General features: G+C 37.4%; 1 protein-coding gene across 6 annotated transcripts in view; it reads left to right on the top strand.

The window, feature by feature from the left end:
* Positions 1-5,216, top strand: part of dis3l2 (DIS3 like 3'-5' exoribonuclease 2) — a 103,992-nt gene that overhangs the window by 23,064 nt on the left and 75,712 nt on the right. The window lies entirely within an intron of this gene.

Here is a 5,216-nt window from a genome sequence, read left to right as displayed (position 1 = left end):
TTAAATTTTTCCTTTCTCTTTGGAGTGTTACAAGCTCTTGGTGCATGAAGATCTGTAAAGTTGCAAAGACTAAAGTCTCAAATTCAAAGAGATATTTTTTTTATAAAAGTTAAGACTTGTCCATGCCCTCCTAAAACGCTTCGTTTAAACACGCCCCCACATGTCTACGTCACTGTGTGGTGAAAGTTTGTGATGGCTTGACATGGTCTTTTCTTACAATTTGTAGTTTAGAATAGACAGACAAACAGATGTGTGTTCTGGTTTGTTGCTCAAGTGTTACTAGGTGGTTGCTATGTGGTCGCTTGGGTGTTCTGTGTAATCTTCGATAATGCCCACATACAAACCTTTGTAACCTTTGTATAAAATAAGGGGGAAATAAGGGGTAAGTCGTGGCCTAATGGTAAGAGAGTCGGACTCGTAACCCAAAGGTTACGAGTTCGAGTCTCAGGTCCGGCAGGTCTGGCAGGAATTGTAGGAGGGGGGAGTGAATGTACAGCGCTCTCTTCCACCTTCCACCTTGAGCAAGGCACCGAACCCCCAACTGGTGTGTGTGTGTTCACTGCTGTGTGTGTGCACTTAGGATGGGTTAAATGCAGAGCACTAATTCCTAGTATGGGTAACCATACTTGGCCACATGTCACGTCACTTTCACTTTCAAATACTTCTGTTAAGAAGTCTCAGAAATCTTAAATCTCAGTGTTTTGATATTTTAGTGGTTCTTTCTAGCAAATTTAAATATTTTTGCTGCTTTTAAACTTGTGACTTTTGTGATCATCCAAGTAGTCTACATAAACTCTTCTTTGTGTATGATAGACCTTCTCTAACAGGTTTAGAGACATTTAGAATGTGTTGAATGTTTAATTGATATTTTGTGATTAGATCACCAAACGCGAATTGGATCTCTAATGAATGTATGATGCTAAGCCTCTTTTTCTATCAGCTGACATTCCTTTAAATGGAAATAAATGCACATTTATTTCATTTGTATAATTATGGTGTCCTGACAGTATAGTTTTATATAAAGTGTACATCGAAATGAGTTCTTCTAAATTCAAATGTTGAATAAAGGTCCACAGTTACACCAAATATTATGATCTCATGCCTTATGACAGTAAACATTTTTAGAGGTGTAATTTTGACTTCTCGTTTAAATGGTAAGATTTATTGATTTCTTTTGAAAGTCATTTTCAAAAGACGCCCATGTGTTGCTGTAACCTGTTTTATCAAACCCTAACTTAGTTAAGATTTAAATTGGACTTCCCTGTAAAAAAACACATCACGAGAGACATTGGTGCTAGTCACATGGGCCATTGGTGCTTGGACCCCTATGATTACTGCTTGCTATTTTTAATTATATTATAGATGTTGTACATGTGATCCTCATGCCACCTCCTTGCCACCTTGCCACCATACAATTAATTTTCTAGATCCACCCCTGAACACTTGGAATTTGTTTACAATTGCTGTTAGTTTATTAATTTTGCCAAGTAGTGTTTTCACAGGATTGTAAATTCAACTCACATTTCAGTTCATTTACGTTTGATTTTTAGCATTTAGTCATTTATTTGTAATAAAAACTTTAAATGTAAATTGTAAAGGATTAATTTTGTGTGTGATGTTTTTTTTTCTCAAAACGGAATTAGCCTATCATCGTTAATTTTAATTTGTCCACTCTACTCTTGAGCGCAAGCCCACCTTGTTATGCAGCCAATCACCGACATATGTTGATTTCTTGAATGCAGTGGCCAATCAGAGGCAATTTTATTGGTCAGAATTTTTGTTCAACTGGATTGGCAACTCGAAATTCAATGAAAGATTCAATGAAGATCAAGAAAGGAGTGGGCACATTTCTGGTTAAATATTCACTCCCCCCACCCACAATCCCTGCCGGTACGAGACTCGAACCCGCAACCTTTGGGTTACGAGAGAGAGAGAGAAAGAGAGAGAGAGAGAGAGAGAGAGAGAGAGAGAGAGAGAGAGAGAGAGAGAGAGAGAGAGAGAGAGAGAGAGAGAGAGAGATCCACATTGTATTTGTGCTCTAGCATCAGGCCTTCGTTTTTGTGTGGACATTTTCAGATTTATGCAGGATTTATTGATTTTATTTGCCAATTTCTATAAAAATGCCCTCTGTTGCAGTCACTCCTGTGTGTGTGTGTGCGTGCGTGTGTGTGCGCGCATGTGAGTGAGCATGTCTTTTCTACATTGCATTTGTGCTCTAGTACCAGGCCTTCATTTCTGTGGAAATTTTCAGATTTATGCTGGATTTATTGATTTTTTTTTTGACAAATGAAAGAAAAATATTTTTTTCGCATTTCCCATTCATTTTCAATTGGGGTCATATTGATCCCAAAGACCAGATTTGTAAAACAATTTTTTACATACCTTCAGAACAACCGAATCAAGCCCGTTTTTTTTATGTAAATACAGATAGAAAATGTTGAAAAGTCACAAAATCTTATTCCACTGAGATGAAGGGAACCATTTTTTTTTTTTAAACTAAGTAAAAGTTAATTGGGGTCATATTGACCCCAGGGACCGATTGAGGGTTAAAAAAGGAACCACCTGCCATTAAAATCAGCAGCAAGAGCCAAAGCTAGTCCACAGTTTATTAACCACCGGCGTCGAAGCCCGCACCGGTGCGGTCTGTCTTGTATTTTCTTGATGACCCGCGAAAAGAACTAAAAATAATAAATTTTTGATCGTACAGTTAAGAATAAGGTATCGTTTGAAACCGCAAAGGGTCTGCTTTTATTTGTGTATAGTCATAATAACAAGAAAACAATGTGCTTTTGTAAAATAAAGAAAACAAACAGGGTGCGCTCTCTGCAGTCTTGGTCTCTGTCACCTTTCTTCACAGACACGTGAATAAAACAACCTGAATCTCAGCGGATACTTGCTTCAAAGAAATGATAATTACAGTGGTGTGAAAAAGTGTTGGACCCCTTCCTGATTTCTTATGGACCAAAATTCCTCCACAGCGCTGTAACAGACTCATTGCAAGTTATCGCAAACGCTTGATTGCAGTTGTTGCTGCTAAGGGTGGCCCAGCCAGTTATTAGGTTTAGGGGCAAACACTTTTTCACACAGGGCCATGTAGTTTTGGATTTTGTTTTCCCTTAAAAATAAAAACCTTCATTTAAAAACTGCATGTTGTGTTCACTTGTTATCTTTTACTAATATTTAAATTTGTTTGATGATCTGAAACATTAAAGTGTGACAAACATGCAAAAAATAAGAAATCAGGAAGGGGGCCAACACTTTTTCACACCACTGTATATGCATAGAAAGCTTGAAAAGTCTAGTTTTAAATGAAGTCATGTCGAAAACAAATATTCTCTGATAAAGTAATCTGTATGAAACCAACGCGATGTCCCGTTTTTCCCATCTAAACTCATTATCTCTAATGTGATCACGCCCATGAGCCGATCGTGCTTTTCAAATTCTAAACATCCACGTGAGACACACGGACATGTAAACGCCCATATCACCTCTGTAGACAAGCGTGAAGAGCTCATCCCGGCTACTTTTTCTTTCCTGGAAGACGCAGAGAGGAATAACCCAGAATTTACCTCAGAAGAAGAACATGACGCGATGCGTCACGCAGCTTGATCCAGAGGAGAATATCATTCTGATGAGTAGCCTAAGATTACTTGCATCTGTTGTTATTGTGACATAACTTGTACACATTTTACTAGTTAGACTTTTCCCAAATTATAATTCCTGACTACATGTATGAAATCAAGTGAAACATTTTGAAATGTGTCATTTCATTGTCTAAATGTCTCACAACGCCAGGATGATTTTTAATGTTTTATAACATATAAAACCACAAGATATAAAAGTAGTGTTAACACTATGAATGTTATTAGAGTCTAGGAATATTTGGCACAAAGGTGTGTTATTGTTCAAGTCTCAGTGTTCAGATCAGTATGTTCAATCATGTGTCTTTGACCTTCACTGTGTATATTTTTATTATACTGTGTTGTAAATAAAATAGAAATAATCAAAAACCCGCATTATTTCACTCTCCTCACATTTTTTCACGTTTTTAAGTTACTGAAAAAAAAAACACAAATATCAGGTCATTTCAAAACTTCTCCAGCGCCCCAAAACACCCTCAGACCCCAGAGGGTTAAACATTGGCATACTTATACTTCTCAAAAAAGTCTTTAGGGATATATGTACATGTGTATATACAGTCATATGAAAAAGTTAGGACACCCTATTGAATTGCATGATTTTCTTTATCAGGACATTATAACAAAAATTTGTATAAAAAAAATTCTCATCCTTGGCAGGTCTTAAAATTTGGAAAAGAAAACCCCATATGAACAACAACACATGACATATCACACAGTGTCATTTATTATTATTTAACAAAAAAAAAAGCCAAGATGGAAAAACAATGCGTCTCAAAGTTAGGACACCCTTACTGTTAAAGGGTTAGTTCACCCAAAAATGAAAATTAGCCCACAAATTACTCACCCTCAAGTCATCCTAGGTGTATATGACTTTCTTCTTTCAGACGAATCCAGTCGGAGTTATATTTAAAATTGTCTTTGATCTTTCAAGCCGTTTAATGCCACTCAGCGGGTATTGCATGCATCAGTCCAAAAGAAGTTAAATAAAAAGTTCATGAGTTCAGCGTTGCGCATGCGCCGCTCAGAAGTGACGAACGTGGAAGCGCAGGGGAGAGATCAAAACAAAACACTTATTAATTAGAAGTACAGTGAATGATAATTCACTTATTAGAAGTACAAAACGAGGATTTGTAAAGAAGAATGTCGGAGGATTTTGATATAAGCCAAGCGGAGACTGGTTTTCCTTTGCTAAAGTAAGGAAACTTTGCTCCTGTGAACAAACGTTGGTTTTCACGAGACTCACCGGCGCATCTGCAACGCTGAACTCATATGCCATCCACCCGGAGCTGCTTCCGTGTAGGACTGTTGGCGCAAGCTACATTAAAGTGATTATTACGTTTTGAATATGGATATTTTTCTTACAAAAACGCATCAATTCGCTACAGGAGGCCTTTGTTCACCCCCCGGAGTCGTGTGAGACATTTTTTTTATGGATGGGCGCTTTATATTTAACTTCTTTTGGACTGATGCATGCAACACCCGCTGAGTGGCATTAAACAGCTTGAAAGATCAAAGACAATTTTTAATATAACTCCGACTGGATTCTGAAAGAAGAAAGTCATATACACCTAGGAT

This window comes from Sinocyclocheilus anshuiensis, unplaced genomic scaffold (genome assembly GCF_001515605.1).
Source record: "Sinocyclocheilus anshuiensis isolate Anshui unplaced genomic scaffold, SAMN03320099.WGS_v1.1 scaffold1009, whole genome shotgun sequence".
Classification (NCBI taxonomy): Eukaryota; Metazoa; Chordata; class Actinopteri; order Cypriniformes; family Cyprinidae; genus Sinocyclocheilus; species Sinocyclocheilus anshuiensis.
This window is presented reverse-complemented; position numbering and strand designations above follow the sequence as displayed.